This window comes from Pinus tabuliformis, chromosome X, assembly GCF_031772625.1.
Source record: "Pinus tabuliformis cultivar Carrire ecotype Pingquan chromosome X, CPIR1, whole genome shotgun sequence".
Taxonomy (NCBI): domain Eukaryota; kingdom Viridiplantae; phylum Streptophyta; class Pinopsida; order Pinales; family Pinaceae; genus Pinus; species Pinus tabuliformis.
The window spans coordinates 1,318,905,368-1,318,924,828 of record NC_142308.1 but is presented as its reverse complement, the minus strand read 5'-3'; the positions used below and the strand labels follow the sequence as shown (position 1 = coordinate 1,318,924,828).

Below are 19,461 nucleotides of genomic sequence, written 5' to 3'. Positions count from 1 at the left end.
TACAACAACTTAAGGGATTTGTCTTCAACAAGATGTTGGATGTAGTGACAATGGGTTTCCACATGCTTTGTTCATTCATGAAAGATTAGATTCTTGGCGAGTTTGAGCAATCCCTGATTTTCACAAGATAGGGGAGTAGGACCTGCCTAGGAAACATGCATATCTGCAAGCATACGTCGAAGCTAAACTGCATCACAAGATGCCTTAACTACTCCCTGATACTCTGCTTCTGTCAAGGAGAGAGCCACTGCCTGCGGCTTCTTACTAGTCCATGTGATAGCACCAGATCCCAGGCTAAACACATACCCAGCTAGAGATTTACGGTCATCAACCGAACTTGCTCAGTAAGAATCTATGTAACCACTATGTTTAGGATCTGAACTCTGAGTGTACAGAAGTCCATAATTAGGAGTACCACTCATATACCGCAACACACACTTCGCTATTGTCCAATGATCAACCTTAGGAGCTATCATGAAGCATGAAATGTAGCTCACTGCAAAACTAATATCAGGTCTAGTGGCAGTAAGGTAGATGAGGTTGCCCACTAATTGCCTGAATAAAGATTCATCCACAAGTGGTGAGGATGACTAAGCTGAAAGTTTGAGCCCTGGTTCATTAGGAGTCATGGCAGGTTTGCAATCCTACATTCTGAACCTATCCACAAGACTTCTGGCATACTTGGACTGAGAGAGAAAGATGTTGTTCTTAGTCTACCAGACTTCAACCCCCAAACAATAATCAAGAAGTCCCAAATCTGTCATATCAAAAGTGCTGCACAAATCCTATTTGATCGCATGGATCAAATGTGCTAAACTGCCAGTAATGATAAGTCCATCCACATAGACAACCACAAATAAAATATCATCACCAATATGCTTGATATATAGGTTTGCATCAGATGGACTCCAATGAAAGCCATGATGTGTTAGGTATTTATCAATTTTCATGTGCCAAGCCTGAGGGGCTTGTTTCAGACCATAGAGCGCTTTTGACTAATCTACAAACTTTTTGTTCTTGACCGACAACCTTGAATCCTGGAGGCTGCGTCATGTAGACTTCTTCCTATAATTCACCATTTAGAAAAGCACTCTTTACATCCATCTGATGGACTTTCCAACTGAATTGAGCTGCTAAGGCAAGGACAAGCCATATGGTACTCATCTTGCATGTAGGAGCAAAGGTCTCCTCATAGTCTATGCCTTCCTTCTGTGAGAACCATCGAGCAACAAAGCGAGCATTATACTTGTCTAGGGTTCTGTCATCTTTGTATTTCACTTTATACACCCATTTGCAGCTAATGGGCTTCTTCCCTACAGGAAGATCAGAAAGGGTCCAAGTGTGATTCTTTTGAAGACTCTAGAATTCAGCTTCCATAACCTATTCCCACTCAGATATACCCTTAGCCTATGAAGAGGTTTGAGGCTTAAAAGCACAATGTAGGTTAGCTATTAGAGAAAAATTTACTATAGGCTATTGTTTGCTCTTATTTCTGGAATTTCTACCTTCAAGGAGCTCAGTATCCCAGAGATCACCAATAGTTTTAGCCCACAATTTAGGCCGGAGAGTAGAAGAACCAATATCTGGAGTATGTGGAGGAGGCTCAGGAACAACAGGAGTAGTGAGAGGTGGATTATTTTCTAGAGGGAACTTAGGTAGTGCATCATCAAATACTAATGTTGCATCATCCATCCCATCAGGTGGACCTAATTGAAGAAAAGCACTATGAGACTGATCCTTAGAACACTGCTCAAAAGGAGGAGACTGAAAGAACCCTTTGTCTTCATCAAATACTATGTCCCGACTAAAGATAAGATGATCAGTGTCTATATCTATCAGCCTGTCAGCCTTGTGGTGATCACTGTACCCTATCATCATGAGTTTATGGCTTTTGGAATCCAACTTAGAGTGCTTAGCAGCTGGAATCCAAACATATGCAACCGATCCAAACACTTTGAGATGATTGATCTTAGGCATACGGCCAGACCAAACCTCTTCTGGAGTCTTCTCCCTAACAGCCTGAGTAGGTGATTGGTTAAGAATATAAACAACAGTAAACACTGCATCAGCCCAAAATTTGTTCGGAACACTCCTGTGTTGTAACATGGAACAAGCCATTTCAAGAACCATACAGTTGCGACGTTCGACAACACCGTTCTGCTGAGGAGTGTAGGGTGTAGTTAACTGGCGTTTAATGCCATGGGTATCACAAAATTTGGAGAAAGAAGAAGAACAAGTTCCCCCCCGTTATCTGTCCTAAGAGTTATGATATTACAGCCAGACTCTTTTTCGACTAAGGACTTAAACTTATGAAAGATACTAAATACATCAGTTTTATGTTTTAGAAAGTACACCCACATCTTTTTACTGAAATCATCCATAGTAAGCAAAACATATTCGCAACCAGTAATTGAAGATGTATTCATAGGACCACAAATATCAACATGAATTAATTGGAGTACCTTAGATGCGTGCCAAGATTTCCCATCCTTGATGAAGACCAATGTTTCTTGCCAGCTTGACAGGTGCCGCACACTCCCAAATGCTGAGTTTGAATATCAGGTAACCTTGACACAAGTCCCTCCCAAGAAAGCTGAGAGAGATACTGAATGTTTAGATGCCCATATCTCTGATGCCACAGAGTGCTGATGGGACAAACACGAGCTACTATAGCCATTTCTGGAGAATCACCATTTTCAAGAAGCCTGTATAGGCCATGATCCTCTAGGCCAACAACAACCATAAGACGAGTTTTCTTGTCAATAAGGGAGCACTTGTGCGCACTGAACACCACATCAAGCTAAGGAGAGTTCCTCATAATCTGGCTGACAGAGAGCAGATTAAATTCCATACCAGGAACATAGTACACATTCAGGAAGATGAGTGTGTACCCATCAGAATGGATCTGAACTGTACCTTTGCCAACCAATGCGTACTCCTCACCTTCGCCCAATACCACAGAATCACTAAAAGATGATAAGTCAGTAAACTAGTCACGCCTGTGAGAGAAATGATGTGATGCACCAGAGTTAATGTACCAGTTAGAAGAAGGGGCATGATCTGAGGACCTCTTATCCATAAAGGCGTAAAAGGTAGATTCCTTCTGCTTAGAATGTTCTGCAATATTCGATTTCCAATGAGACCCTCCCTACTTCTTTTGTTCAGAAGCAATCCTTTGTCAGCAATCTTTCTTCATGTTGCCGAACTTGTGACAGTAATTACACTTGCACATTTTTCTCAATATAGCAGACTAGCAATGTGTGGATTATAAGACCACATTCTGTCACAACAAGAGCCTTTGGAGGAAGAAGCGCTAGGCTTGTAATCACCATGGCCAGCACAACACTTGCAACGATGAACTTGCAAACAGACCTAAGTGCCATATTAGCTAACCAAATATTGAGATCCTAGTAGTTGTGCACAACAAACCATACAATTGGCAAGCTTGCTGAGACAACAAATATGAAATAAGATGATAGGTTCTTCTTGATGAAAAACTGTGATATATAAAAACCAACAATAATTGTTGCGGGCAAGAACTTGAGTGGTATGCTGATGACAATCAACCCGATTGAAGCCACCAAAATTGACAAGCTAGGAAATGCAACTAAGCCAAAAGCATCGTTAACCAGACCAATCCCATAACCTCCTGCTGCCAATGCTCCTCTTAGCATGATAATTGTCACCAGCACATAATTTCGGGGAGGGCAACGTGCAAATATCGCCTGAAGGAGTAAAAGACAACCCTGATTTCCAGACACACAATCACAACCAACAGTGCAATTGTGTCATTGACAATTTGAATCTGCTGAAGCAAAGGAGGATCCTTTGAAATGTACCACAATGCGCCAAAAGATGATGCATATAATTGAAACAATAGGGGCACCAAAAAAAGTAGGAAGAGGTCGCAGACAGTGGACATGGAAGAAAAAATGATGGAAATGATGAGATCTGATGTAAAGCAACATAGGCAAAAACAACAAAGTTAGGGTATGAAGTGTGCATTCGAGTGGACCAAGAATCAGGGTTTCATCTGCAAGCTAACCGCCATATCATTTTTCGGCCTTGGTCCTCAAAGACGACTGTCATGGCAGAGAATACATCTAGTAGAAGACGCAGAGAATCATCATAAAATAATAGAGCACGTGATACATTCCCACGGCCGCCATGGCCCCCTCCATCTAGATTACCGAAGTTGTGAATGCAATACAGGCGAACAGGATCCGCTCTAGGGTTATGAGTATGGATGGATTCTCGAGCTGGAGCCATTGGAATTGAAGCGAAGCCCAAACACCTATCAAAAAATTCGCCTCGCAGCACACGAGCATGATAAGTATGTACATTGTCCAAGAATCTATGGCAAAGAGAGTCGAACCCCCAAGCATGAACGCCAATTGTGAGACTAGCAGGGTTGACCAGATGCCGAAGAAGGCGCCTTGCTTGAGTTGCAAGGAATCAAGGATGTAGGAGACCATAAGCCTGACCGTCAAAGTCACCATTATAGGAATACCCCCATTTCTACCAGGAAGGCTGTGCAGGGACCTAGGGCACTGACGATTTAGGCGTTGTACGCAAAGGAGGCCAAGGGGAAGAAGTGATGCTGACCAGTCGAGTAACCACAAAAAATTTCCTTCGCTATTGTCTCAGATTTTAGCCAGATGGGTCTACAGCCTTGCAGCCCCAAATTCCTCAAAATATCTTCCAATTGGGTCATAGATCTAATAAATCAAACTGTCTCCAATGAACCTGCAAAGAAATTGCTTCAAATCTACCTTACGGAATGCCAAACTGCCTCAGGAAATTCCCTCTAAATTTGCCCAGATGTTTCTGGGTAAACTAGTATTCCTAAAGAATGCTAGCCCTCTAGGTTTGGAAGCTACCCTAGAAACAACAGTTTAAAGCGATTCAATGATTTCTTCTATGTGTAATATGTAAGAGAAAGATAATGGAACCAACCTGGAACTTCCACTTGATCCCTTGCTTGATCTCTCTCCCCTTTCACAGATACTACAACTCCTCCCTGTACTTAACATGCTTGGAGAGTACCTGCAGAAGTACAACAACAAAGAACCATCAAAGCATCATGATCTATTACAACATAAAAATTACCGAATTAGATATATAATGAAGAAATGATAGCATTCACAAATGATAACATTCACAATTGCATAATCCTATGGAAGAAAACATGAAGATCTTTATTGATAGAAGGGAGAATTATAACCCAGTTGTCTGATTGAGAATCATCCTCACAGCTTCAATCCTTCTTCACCTCATGAAATAGCAAGATCACTCCAACAAGAATACAATGCTCTCTGCTCACTTACAAACTATCAGCACTTCCTTGCAATTCACAACATTTCAGCCCCTAGATCTCTTGGATGAGGGATCCTTTTATAGATGTGTGCAATGGTGTGAGTCATCCATGGGGTTTGATTAGTGTCATTCCACTTGTTAGAATTGGTTCCATAAGAGAAGGGATAATAGATGGTTTTAGATCCCTTATTCATCCTTGGGCGAATTCAAAGAAGCAAGTGGCACAAGAGAAGTTTCTAGAACATTCCATGAGCATCCACTTAGCAAACTATCCTCGACATTTGTCCATCCTCACCCATCGCACCCTTGGAGATGTAATTCCAATAGTTTGTGGGCCCTCTTGGGGTTAGTTGGAAAATTAACTTCCTGGGGTCCTCTTGGGGTTAGTTGGGCAATTAACTTCCTGGGGTCATAACTTGGTCATATTATCTTTGTTTGGTGTGTACGATACCTTGCTATAAAGGTCTCTCTCAGTACTACATGATTTTCCATAGGCCCTTGCCTATGGTTATGGGCCTACAAAGGACTTAAAAAAATGTCCTTTAGGGGGTCAAAACTACTGCAAAATTTCAGGACCCAAAAAACTGCTAAAAATAATAAATGCTGAAATAAGGAAGGAAATAAATGAAGCTGACTTGAGGTCTAGGTGGGATAGGTGGATGGCAACCAATAACTACCTGGATGATTCCTCCCCCCTTAGGAAGCAATGGTCACCATTACGTGCAGAGCCTCCTTGAGGTGAGGAGATTTCTGTTGAACCTAGTCCCTAGTGAGCCACTTGGCTTGGTGTAAGAGTTGGCGAACTTTGACAACCCAATATAGTTGGATATTTTGCTAGCAAGTGTCCTTGACTTGTGTGTCCATAATCCAACTAGTTGAGGCATTTTCCATGTATTCTAGGTTTAACTCTGTTGGTGTGAGTTTTTCTGCTATGTCTGATGTGTCCAACAATGGTGGGATGTATGGTCGAAGGTGGTCCACATTGAACACTAGGTGCAGGCCAAGAAATGGGGGAATGTTGAGCTCAAAGGCATTATCTCCTACAACCTTGGTAATGGTGTAAGGACCATAACAAAGTGGATAGAGCTTCCAATGGGCACTGGTAAAGCATTTTCTCTATAAATGCATGCAAACTTTGTCGCCCACATGAAACTTGTGTGACACCCGATGTTGATCATGTCGCTACTTATACTTGGCATTTGACTTCTCTAGGATGTCATAACCTACTGGAAGATGTGTTGGATGCGTTCAATAAATATGGTCACTTTATCAGCCTCGAATAGTACATGTGTGGATTATGTCTGCATAGTCGCATGAGGCATGGCAACATCAATCAGACACAATGGTTAAAATCCTAGACCCACATAAGGAGTATGTGCACTATCATCCTAACGACAACCTTCCTCTGGACATTAGTCTCAGGGTGGAAGGTAGTCAATTTGGTGAGCTTGGTGTCTAATAGTGTCCATAGGCTTGACAGGGATGTGCTCAAGAGCCTGCTATCCTGATATGATATAATGATCTTTGGGATCCCAAAATGTACCCATACTCATTCAATGAAGAGTTTGGCAGTGTCCTCTACTATGACACTCTTATTGAAAGCTGCCAATATATTAATCTTAAAAGATATGTCCATGACCACAAATAGACAGTCATTACCATGCTTGGTATAAGGGAGGCCATACATATAGTCCATGGAGATGGATTCCTATGGCTAGCTAGGAGTAGGAAGAGGAGAGCACAAGCCTTTCTTCTTGATGATTGACTTGGTGATGGTGTAGGCAGTGTTGGATCTAATATATTTCCCAACATCGTGTGACCAACTATAGTGCACCTCCCAAATCATCTTGGCACACTCACTTGAAGGAACATAAAGTGTAGAAATTCCCACTGTAGATCAAAAAATTATGCAATATACTAAAACACAATACAATATCTACTTCTACAACATTTTGCGGAAGCTTAATAGAATTGAGAAAGATCGAGAGAAAAAATATATCTGAGAATGAGAAATCAAACACACATAACATAGAAGAAATAACTCGGGGAAAGCCTCAGCCTAAAACCGCAATCTCTGTATTATCATACAAGTGGAAATCTTGTTCAAGTTACAAAAAGAATCAGCTCTCAAGCTATCTTTCTCTCTCTGCAATCAAACAATACTACTCATAGACAGGCAAAGGCTCTCAGAACCCTCTCCTCTGCCCTCCAAACCTCCTATTTCCTTGCACATTTTTTCTAGGAGTCCAGTGCTTCCAGTTGTGTGAATTTCCACCTCACACAACTCACTTGGCTTACAAATAATTGCACAAACCTGAAGGACATAAATCCTTCTGTATGGATGAGTTTCATTTATAGGAAAAATTCATCCAACTGATAGTACATTATCCCTCCTCTGATGTCAACTGGGTCTCTGACTGAACTAACATGCATGAGTTATTTATGAGAGAATATTCAGTTATCTGGAGAGCAACAATTACATGCATACAAGCATTAACTAACTGAACTCACAATTAGTTCAACAAACTATTTGAACTAATCTAACTATACTTGACTCAATTAACTAAGCCAAATAATTACAACTCAATATTACAACTCATCCTTATCTCTTTGATTGATGGACAAATTCCTCAATTAGTGGAGAAACTATTTCATGTCCCCACATAGACTTCATGTTTGATTTTCTACAACTAATTAACTCAAGATGAATTAATTAATTATTTTACAAATGGTTGCTAAGATCAAATTCTAATATTACTTCTCAAATTTAGTTCAGGGCCTAACTAAAATTGGAATCTAACCTAAATGCTATTTATAGAAATGTTACTTTTAGGACTTCTATTTTTCATTCCTTGTTGCTATGTCCAACACTGGTACCCGAATTGCTATTTGTAGCAATGCTATTTTTAGCACTTCTATTTTTAGTATTTCTTGTTGCTATTTTCAACATTCCCTCTCAACAAGAAAGGAATTCAACTCGAACCCGATCTTGAACCTTTGGAATGTTCTACATGCAACACTTCTCCCAAGTGTTATTGCTCCAAAAACTCTAGAAACAAAAAAAACTCCCAACTGACCTCCCTGTTGGGTTAGAAACATCCGTTGATGTTGAATCTTTCTCTATCGCTGAAAAGTGCTCCCTCTGTGACCTCTGAGCTACTGCAACACTCCATGCATCTTGCACCATTGCACACCTCACTGTGCCATCCTACACTAGTGCAACACTCTTGTGCCTCTCACATTGTTGCAGCCTACTAGCTCTGCACTGTCTTGGGATTCCTGCACTGTAGCTCTCTCTGCCGCTCCATCCGCATCTACCTCTACCCACTCAGCGAATCCTGCTACTCCTTTTTGGGGCTCCCGTAGCAAGGTATAATCAAAGAGTTTGGGTACCTCAATGATCGTGCCCCTATTCCAACATTCTTGGGACTGTAAGTCCACATCGCCCCACCTCCGTCCTGGAGGTATGGATGCATGTGATCCCTCTTCCCACTTGGCTTGAAATTCCCCCCTACTAGAGGTATTTGCATGAGTGGATGCCTCCACTCGGTCTCCTCTTGACTTCTCCAGTTGTGGCTGGTCCACAACCTCCTGAAGCTACTTCATCAATTGTGGCTCCCTCACAATTGTCTGAGACATATTTTGGTGCTGCATGTTGAAAGGTAATTTACTCTCCCTCTCAACCACCAAGTCTCCAAGATTTTCCTTGCTCCTCAAGTCTTTGCATGCATCTTGAACCTCAAGATCATACAAGTTCCTGGCTTGCACACCAATCTATTTCATCTTTTCCGCCATGATGAAATTTTCTAGAAAAAGAGCTAATTTTAAATCAGTGATAGCTCCATCATCCGAACTCTGATTCATACAATTTTTTTTTGAATTTGGGTATTTTTTCGTAGGGAATCTAGATCTGCTATTTTTTTCTATAATTTTGCACAAAAATTTTCAGATCTGCTCTGCAAACTTGTAGCCCAAATTGTTTTACTTCGAATTATCTTCTTTGTATATCGTTCACAGCTCTAATCATCTTTACTTTGATACCATGTAGAATTTCCTATATAGATCAGCTATCTCCGATACCATGTAGAAATCTCTACAAATCAACCTAGCTCTGGTACCATCTATAAATTCCCACTGTAGATCAACAGATTATGCAATATACTAAAACACAATACAAGGTCTACTTGTACAACAGTTTGCGGAAGCTTAATCGAATTGAGCAAGATCAAGAGAACACATATAACAATGAATGAGAAATCAAACACACATAACACAGAAGAAATAACTCGAGGAAAGCCTCAGCCTAAAACCCCAATCTCTGTATTATCATACAAGTGGAAATCTTGTTCAAGTTACAAAAAGAATTAGTTCTCAAGCTATCCTGCTCTCTCTGCAATCAAACAATACTACTCATAGACAGTCAAAGGCTCTCATAACCTTCTCACCTGCACTCCAAGCCTCCTATTTCCTTGCGCAATTTTTCTTGGGGTCTAGTACTTTCACTTGTGCGAATTCCCACCTCACAACGCTCACTTGGCTTAGAAATAACTGCACAAACTTGAAGGAGATAAATCGTTCTACATTGATGAGTTTCCTTTATAGGAAAAATTCATCTAATCGATAGTGCACTCTCCCTCCTTTGATCTCAACTGGGTCTCTGACTGAACTGACATGCATGAGTTATTTATGAGAGAATATTCACTTATCTAGAGAGCAATTGTTACATGCATGCAAGAATTAACTAACTAAACTCACAATTAGTTCAACAAACTATTTGAACTAATCTAACTGGACTTGACTCAGTTAACTGAGCCAACTAATTACAAGTCAATATTTCAACTCATCCTTATCTCTTTAACTGATGGATAAATTTCTCAATTAATGGAGAAACTGTTGCATGTCCCCACATAGACTTCATGTTTGATTTTCTACAACTAATTAACTCAAGAGGAATTAATTAATTATTTTACAAACAACTGCCAAGATCAAATTTGAATTTTACTTCTCAATTTTAGTTCAGGGACTAACTGAAATTGGAATCTAATCCGAAATGCTATTTACACAATGCTATTTTTAGGACTTCCATTTTTCATTCCTTGTTGCTATGTCCAACACTGGTACCCAAACTGCTACTTATAGGATTGCTATATTTACCACTTCTATTTTTAGCATTTCTTGTTGCTATTTTCAACATAAAGTTGGCATAAGTAGCATAATAATGTGTCCTAGAATAAGAAATCAAGAACTTTCTTGCTAGCTACTAGCATATGGTATGTCGAGGCAAACTCTAGATCATTTTTTTATAGTTCTGGCCATCCATAGGCCTCGCGACCACGAGAGTTGAGAATAGTATTCAGTGCTGCAACTGGGGGCTGGGTAAGGGAGTTTGTAGCATGATTGGTGTTGCCCTTTTTTTATTTAATGTTCAAGTGGAATTGTTGTAGATAAGTACGCCACTTCTAGTGGCGATCGTTTTGCAACTTCCCTTGTTTCTGTATAAATTCAAGAGGTTGGTAATCGGCATGGATGACCATCTCCTTCCTCAAAATGTAGTGCTTCCATTGTTGGAAAGCTTGCATGATGGAATACATCTCCTTATCATAGGTGGGGTACCTCCAAATTGTATCTGAAAGAGTCTCACTATGATAAGCCATTGGATGGTTGTGATGGGTGAGGACTGCACCAATAACATAGTCTGAGGCATCTGTGTCGATTTCAAATCACTATTGTAGGTATAGCAATGTGAGTACCAATGCAAAGCAGAGGCAATGCTTCAACTCAACGAATGGCTTCTGTTGGGCTCGCACGAAGAAAACTTTTCTTTTTCGCCCCCTTAGTAATCTGAATCAAAGGCCAAGTGATATGGGATAAGCCCAACACGAACCAAGGAAGGAAATTTGCAAGGCACAAAAAGTTGCAAAGCTCCATTAGAGTGGTTGGTGTTGACCAATCCTGAATAAATTGGATCTTGGTTGGGTCCACATGCATGACGCACTCATCTATGATGTAACCCAAGTATTGGACCTCGCTCATGCCAAAGGTGCATTTCTCCAAGTTGGCACATAGTTTGTGATGTCAAAGGGTTTGAAGGACCTATCGAATGTGTTTTAAGTGTTCTTCCCAACTCTTTTTGAGGATGTGGATGTCATCCAGTTAAACCACCACGAACGAGTTGGTGAAGGGCCACAAGATTTCATCCATTAGCCTCATAAAAGTACCAGGGGAATTTGTCAACCAGAAGGGCATAACCAACCATTTAAAAAGGCCTTCCTTGGATTTAAAGGAAGTCTTCCATACATCTGTATGCTCTATTGGAATCTGGTGATAACCAGACTTCATATCGATCTTTCAGAAATACTTGACCCCCTTGAGTTTGTAGAAATTTGAATAGTATGAACAATCGAATCATACTCTTCCACCATGGCATCTACCCATGGGTGTGTACCAAGCACGAGGTGCTTGTTTCAACCCATACAGCGCTCTCTTGAGCTTGCACACATGTGACTCACTGCTGAAGATCTCGAAACCTTCGGGCTGCTCTATGTACACCTCCTCCTCAATGACTCCATTGAGGAACGCAATCTTCACATCCATCTGATGGATGTTCCACCCCATCTGCACTGAGAGAGAAAGAATCGTCCGTATGGAAGAATACCTTGCGATAGGTGTGAAGGTCTCCTCATAATCGATCCCCTCTATCTGTGAGAAACCTCGGGCAACAAATCTTGCCTTGTACTTCTCCACACTCCCATCTGCTGCCCGCTTCACTTTGTAGATCCATCTCGAACCCACCACTGATTTCCCCTCTGGTCTTGGGACAATCTTCCATGCACTGTTTTTGAAAATTGAATCATACTCTTCCACCATGGCATCTAGCCATGCGGGATCCTCCACAGCTTCCTCGAAATAGGATGGCTCAGTCAAGAGACATTTGCTCACAAGAGCCATGTATCCAGTGTACCGATCAAGTGACTTTCTCTATCTGCGTTGTGCTGTAGGTGGTCTTAAAACCTTCCCTACATCTTGAGCCAGTCGCTCAGCTTCTGTAGTGCGCTTTCGCGCTCCGATGGTTGGCGCTTCATGAGTGGTCTCTTCCACTCCATGAACTTCATCTTGTGGTTGATCCACATCCTAAAGCTCATACTTAGGAACTAATAGCTCCTCATCTGCATGCAAGTGTGGCTCCCTCTCAACCGAACACATCATGGCTTTCTCCTCCTGAAATTTGATATCCCATCGCACAACAGTCTTGTGACTGTCTGGCAAATACACACGATAGTTGTGGGGCGTATTAGTGTACCTCACAAATATCCCAAACTCTCCAGTCGACTCAAGCTTCTTCTGGGCATGCTTCGTCACATGCATGTAAACAAGAGAACCAAAAATCCTCAAATGGGAAATATCAGGCCTCTTACCAGAATAAACCTCCTCAGGTGTAATCATCCCAAGTATCTTGTGAGGACAACGGTTCTGCACATATACTGCAGTATTACATGCCTCCGCCCATAAGTGTAGGGGTAGGACGTGATCATGCAACATCGCCCGTGCAGCACCCAGGATCGTTCTGTTCTTCCGCTCAGCAACCCCTTTCTTCTGTGGGTTATGGGGAGCTATGAGCTCTCTTCGAATCCCTTCTATGCTGTAGAAGTCCTTAAACTCACCAGAGATGAATTCACCACCATTGTCACTCCTAAGAGTCATCACCTTCTTCCCCGATTCCTTCTCGTCCAATGCTTTGAACTCACAGGACTTTGAGTATGTCTCGCTCTTCTTCTGCATGAAGAAGATCCAGCACTTTCAAGAGAAATCATCAGCAAATATCACATAGTACTTTTGCTTTTCTGTCGAAGCTACTGAGAAAGGTCCACACATGTCTGTGTGAATTCTCTCAAGGATTGTCGTGGCACGAACATCCTTCTCGTGAAAGGTAGCTTTCACAAATTCTCCCAAAGTACACCCCTTACACTGATCTGACTACGCAAGAGTGCCTTTAGGAAGCCTAGTAGAAATCTGCTACAATATCTTCAAGGCTCCATGGTGAAGGTGGCCCAATCTCTGATGCCACAGCTCGCCATCATCTCGGCTCACCAATCCTTCTGCCTTTCATGCCATTGCTACGCAACCATCTACATGAAACTGATAAAGGTTCTTGACTCGAACCCTATCTTCCAGGTTTCTCCAGTTGTCTTACTGCACAGCAAAGCCTTTCCCTCGCTGAAGACAACATCATATCCCTTGTCATCTAACATCGCCACGGAGATAAGATTCTTCTTCAATCCTAGAACATGCATCACTTCCTTCAATACGAAGGGTTTACCAGAATCCCTCTCAAAGTAAATGGTACCAATACCGGTCACACTGTATCTACCATCATCGCCCATCTCGATGTGCACTCCAAGATCTTTCTCATCCAGATTAGAAATCAAATCTCGATCTCATGTCATGTTAAAAGACGCACCACTATCCAAGAACCATACCGATTGCATCACACTTGATACCAAGCATGCGATCAATGAAAAATCCAGTTCAAACTATGAGGCTAAGGCCTCTCCCACTGCAGATCCAGCAACTTGCTTATTTTTCTTCTTCTGCGGACAATTTGTGGCATAATGTCCGTGGTGGTGAAAGTGAAAGCACTTTACCTTGGACATGTCCTGCTTCTTGCCTTTCACAACAGAATGAAAAACTTTCTTGTTCTTCCCCTTCTTTGCTTTGGTAGCCAAAACACAATTTTCTTCATCAAATGCCTTTGATGAAGATCTGTCCCTGGTATTCCGCCTGATCTCCTCTTGCACAAGATGAGACCAAAGTCTCTCCCATCCTGGAAATTTCTCCCAACCATTGACAGAGTCCTGATAGGAATGCCAACTCTTCGGAAGACCAAGGAGAGCTAAGCTCACCAAGTCCTCATCATCGACAGTCACCCGCACACTTCCCAGCTCATCTCGGCATTGGGTGCACTTCGTGAGATACTTGGGCATACTGTCTCCTTTCTCACGCTTTATGTTTCTGAGTTTATCCTTTTGCGCCAACTTCCTCTGGTCGCTCTTGCTTTGGAATAAATCTGTCAATGCTTTCCACATCAAGTATGGAGAAGCCTTTCCATGCAGGCTGGATACAATGTGACCCTTCATGCCCTCCAACAGAATCCTTCGACACTTTGTTGTCTTCTTTTGCCAAGCCTCAACTTGAGAAGCATCAGTAAGCTTTGGGACCTCACCATCTATGAACTCCTTCAACCCATTTTCATCTAACACCACCTCCATCCTGTCTTTCCATGAAATATAATTCGAGTTGCCTTCATGGGAATACTCCAATCGCAATCCGTTGCAAGACATTTCAACTTCAACACCAAGAAAACACTGCTGCAAATTCAAATTCCACCAGCTCAAAACTCAACCGCTTCTGATCTAAAATTCGTGAGAACAAAGTATTTCTCATACGGAGATTGACTGTATGGGCATTTACCAGATATCTCACCCTTCAAAAGAAGGATGAATACAGAGGCTACCGAACCCGATTACAGACTCTGCCTAAAGAAATAAAATGTAATCACTTTCTGAATAAGAGATATGATGATCAACTTCACTCTGATACCATGTATAAATTTGAATAATATAACAGTTATTCATAGAGATTATCCTGATTATACATTATTTGCAGAATGCATGCATAATACATAACCTCCTCTACCATTGATCATAAACTTGTGGAATTAAAAAAACAATCTCATGCGCACATTGAAACATCAATCACACATATCAACACAATATGTAATGGGGAAAGCATACAACTGAAAACCCTGAACTATCTATATATTATAATGATAGAGAACATGTAACAATACATAGTACAATACTCCTCACAAGTACTCAGTACTATCTCCACGTGCTACACACAAAACTAGCTCAGATCTGAACAAGTCACGGGTTCAAATCTCCTCCACTGTTTGCCTACCTCTACTGCACAATCCAAGTTGAGAATAGATGAGATCCAAGTTCAAATTCCCTTTTGCTTGTACTGCGCAATCCTCATTGGCAATCTCAGTTGTGACTATAGCTGTGCATGAGATTTGCACAATCATTGATTGGGATTGCCAATGAGGATTGCGCACTACAAGAAAAATAGAATTTGAACTTGGATCTGATCTATTCTCAACTTGGATTGTGCAGTAGAGGCAGGCAAACTGTGGAGGACATTTGAACCCGTCACTTGTTCAGATCTGAGCTAGTTTTGTGTGTAGCATGTGGAGATAGTACTAAGTACTTGTAAGGAGTATTGTACTATGTATTGTTACATGTTCTCTATCATTATAATATACATATAGTTGGGGGTTTTCAGCTATATTCCTTCCCCATTACATACTGTGTTGATATGTGTGATTGATGTTTCAATGTGCGCATGAGATTGCTTTTTAATTCTGCAAATTCATGATCAATGGTAGAGGAGGTTATGTATTATGCATGCATTCTAGAAATATTGTATAATCAGGATAATCTCTGTGAATAAGTGTTATATTATTCAAATTTCTACATGATATCAGAGCGAAGTTGATCATCAAATCTATTATTCAGAAAGTGATTACATTTTATTTCTTCAGTTATAGTCTGTAATCGGGCCAGGTAGCCTCTGGATTCATCCTTATTTTGGAAGGTGAGATATCCAGTAAATGCCCATACAGTCAATCTCTGTACGAGAAATACTTTGTTCTCATGAATTATAAATTAGAAGCGGTTGAGTTTTGAGCTGGTGGAATTCGAATTTGCAGCAGTGTTTTCTTGGTGTCAAATTTGAAATGTCTTTCAACGTATTGCGATTGGAGTATGCCCTTGAAGGCAGCTCAAATTATATTGCATGGAAAGATAGGATGACAATGGGATGAAGGAGTTCATAGATACTGAGGTCCCAAAGCCAACTGATGTTGCTCATGTTGAGGCTTGGAAAAAGAAGACAACAAAGTGTCGAAGGATTATATTGGAGGGCGTGAAGGATCACATTGTATCTAGCATGCATGGAAAGGCTTCTCCATACTTGATGTTGAAAGCATTGACAGATCCATTCCAACGCAAGAGCGACCAGAGGAAGTTGGCGTTCAAGGATAAACTGAGAAACATTAAGTGTGAGAAAGGAGACAATATGCATAAGTATCCCATGAAGTTCACCCAATTCTGGGATGAGCTGGGAAGTGTGGGGATGACTGTCGATGATGAGGACTTGGTGAGCTTGGCTCTCCTTCGTCTTCCGAAGAGTTGGCGTTCCTATCAGGACTCTATCAATGGTCAGGAGAAATTGCCAGGATGGGAGAGACTTTGGTTTGATCTTGTCCAAGAGGAGATCAGGCGGAATACCAGCGACGGATCTTCATCAAAGGCATCTAATGAAGAAAATTGCACTTTGGCTGCCAAAGCAAAGAAGGGGAAGAACAAGAAATCTTCTAATTCTGGTGCAGAAGGCAAGAAGCAGGACATGTCCAAGGTGAAGTGCTTCACTGTCACCAGCACAGACATTATGCCACAAATTGTCTGCAGAAGAAGAAAAATAAGAAAGCTGCTGGATCTGTAGCGGGAGAGCCCTTAGCCTCACAGTTTGAGCTGGATTTTTCACTGATCGCATGCTTGGTATCAAGTGTGATGGGATCGGTATGGATCTTGGACAGTGGTGCATCTTTTCACATGACAGGAGATCGAGATTTGTTTTCTGATCTGGATGAGAAAGATCTTGGAGTGCACATCAAGATGGGCGATGATGGTAGATATAGTGTGACTGGTATCGGTACCATTTCCTTTGAGAGGGAGTGTGGTAAACCCTTCGTATTGAAGGAGGTGACGCATGTTCCAAGATTGAAGAAGAATATTATCTCTGTGGCAATGTTAGAAGACAAGGGATATGATGTTGTCTTCAGTGAGGGAAAGGCTTGCCTGCACAGTAAGACAACTGGAGAAACCCGCAAGATAGGGGTGTGAGTCAAGAACCTTTATCAATTGCATGTAGATTGCTGCACAGCAATGGCATGAAAGGTAGAAGGATTGGTGAGCTGGGATGATGATGGAGCCTTGAAGATACAGCAACAGATTTCTACTGGGCTTCTTAAAGGCACTCTTGCATAGTCAGATCAGTGCAAGGGGTGTACTTTGGGAAAATTTGTGAAAGGCACCTTTCACGAGAAGGATAGTCATGCCATGACGATCCTTGAGAGAATTCACATACATGTGTGTGGACCTTTCTCAGTAGCTTCGACAGCAAAACACAAGTACTATGTGATCTGTGTTGATGATTTCTCTCGAAAGTGTTGGATCTTCTTCTTGCAGAAGAAGAGCGAGAAATACTCAAAGTTCTGTGAGTTCAAAGCACTCGTTGAGAAGGAATCGGGGAAGAAGGTGAACGCTCTTAGGAGCAAAAATGGTGGTGAATTCATCTCTGGCGAGTTCAAGAACTTCTGCAGCGTAGAAGGGATTTGAAGGGAGCTCATAGCTCCCCATAACCCACAGTAGAACGGGGTTGCTAAGCGGAAGAACAAAACGATCGTGGGTGTTGCATAGGAAATGTTGCATGATCAGGGCCTACCCCTTAACTTATGGGTGGAGGCATGCAATACTGCAGTATATGTGCAGAACCGTTGTCCTCACAAGATACTTGGCATGAGTACACTCGAGGAGGATTATTCTGGTAAGAGGCCTGATATTTCCCATTTCAGGATTTTTGGTTCTCCTATTTACATCCATGTGACGAAGGATGCCAGGGACAAGCTCGAGCCGACCGCAGAGGTTGGGATATTTGTGGGGTACACTGATATGCCCCACAACTATCGTGTCTATTTTCCAGACATTCACAACATTGTTGTGTGATGGGATATAAGATTTCAAGAGGAGAAAGCCATGAAGTGTTCGCTTGAGAGGGAGCCACACTTCCATGTAGATGAGGAGCTATTAGTTCCGAAGTGTGAGCTCTAGGATGTGGATCAACCACAAGATGAAGTTCATGGAGTGGAAGAGACCACTCATGCAGCGCCAACCTTCAGAGGGCGAAAGCGCACTACAGAATCTGAGCGACTGGCTCAAGATGCAGAGAAGGTTGTAGGACCACCTACAACACAATGCAGACAGAGATAGTCACCTGATCGATACACTGGATACATGGCTCTTGTGAGGAAATGTGTCGTGACTAAGCCATCCTCTTTCAAGGAAGTTGTGGAGGATCCTACATGGGTAGATGCCATGGTGGAAGAGTATGATTCGATTGTCAGAAATAGTGCATGGGAGATTGTCCAAAGACCGGAGGGGAAATCAGTGGTAGGTTTGAGATGGATCTACAAAGTCAAGTAGGCAACTGACAAGAGTGTGGAGAAGTACAAGGCAAGATTTGCTACCCGAGGCTTCTCACAGATAGACGGGATCGATTATGAGGAGACCTTTGCACCTGTCGCAAGGTATTCTTCCATACAGACGATTCCTGCTCTCTTAGCGCAGATGGGGTGGCACATCCATCAGATGGATGTGAAGACTGTGTTCCTCAATAGAGTCATTGAGGAGGAGGTGTACGTAGAACAGCCTGAAGGTTTCAAGATCTTCAGTCGCGATTCAGATGTGTGCAGGCTCAAGAGAGCAATGTATGGGTTGAAACAAGCACCTTGTGCTTAGCACACACGGATAAACAGTTATTTCACTGGACTTGGATTCTCCAAGAGTGAGGCGGAACCTAACCTATACCAGATTGTGGTGGAGGGTAAGTTGCTGATCATTGTACTTTATGTAGATGACTTGATTTTGACGGGAGATGAGTTGTTGATACTTTCATGCAAGGAGGATCTTGCTAGAGAGTTTGAGACGAAGGACTTGGGCCTCCTTCATTATTTTTTGGGATTGGAAATTTGGTAGCACAGTGATAGACTATTTGTTTCTTAGGGTAAGCCTGCCCGAGAGATACTAGAGAAGTTCAACATGCATGGTTGCAAGCCTGTTGATACTCCTCTTTCTGGAGGTTGGAGGAAGGAGGATGCTACTTCAACGGAGGTAGTGGATGCCACTGTTTATCGACAATTGGTGGGGTCACTTATGTATCTGGTCAATATACGACCCGATATTTTCTATGCTGTTAACCAGCTTTCACAAGCTATGGTTGAGCCAACGAAGATCTTCTAAAAGGCAG

General features: G+C 41.9%; 1 pseudogene; it reads right to left on the bottom strand.

Moving 5' to 3' along the window:
• Positions 1–3,218: 3,218 nt before the first annotated feature.
• LOC149144948 (uncharacterized) lies at positions 3,219–4,714 on the bottom strand (annotated as a pseudogene).
• Between the last annotated feature and the right edge of the window lie 14,747 nt (positions 4,715–19,461).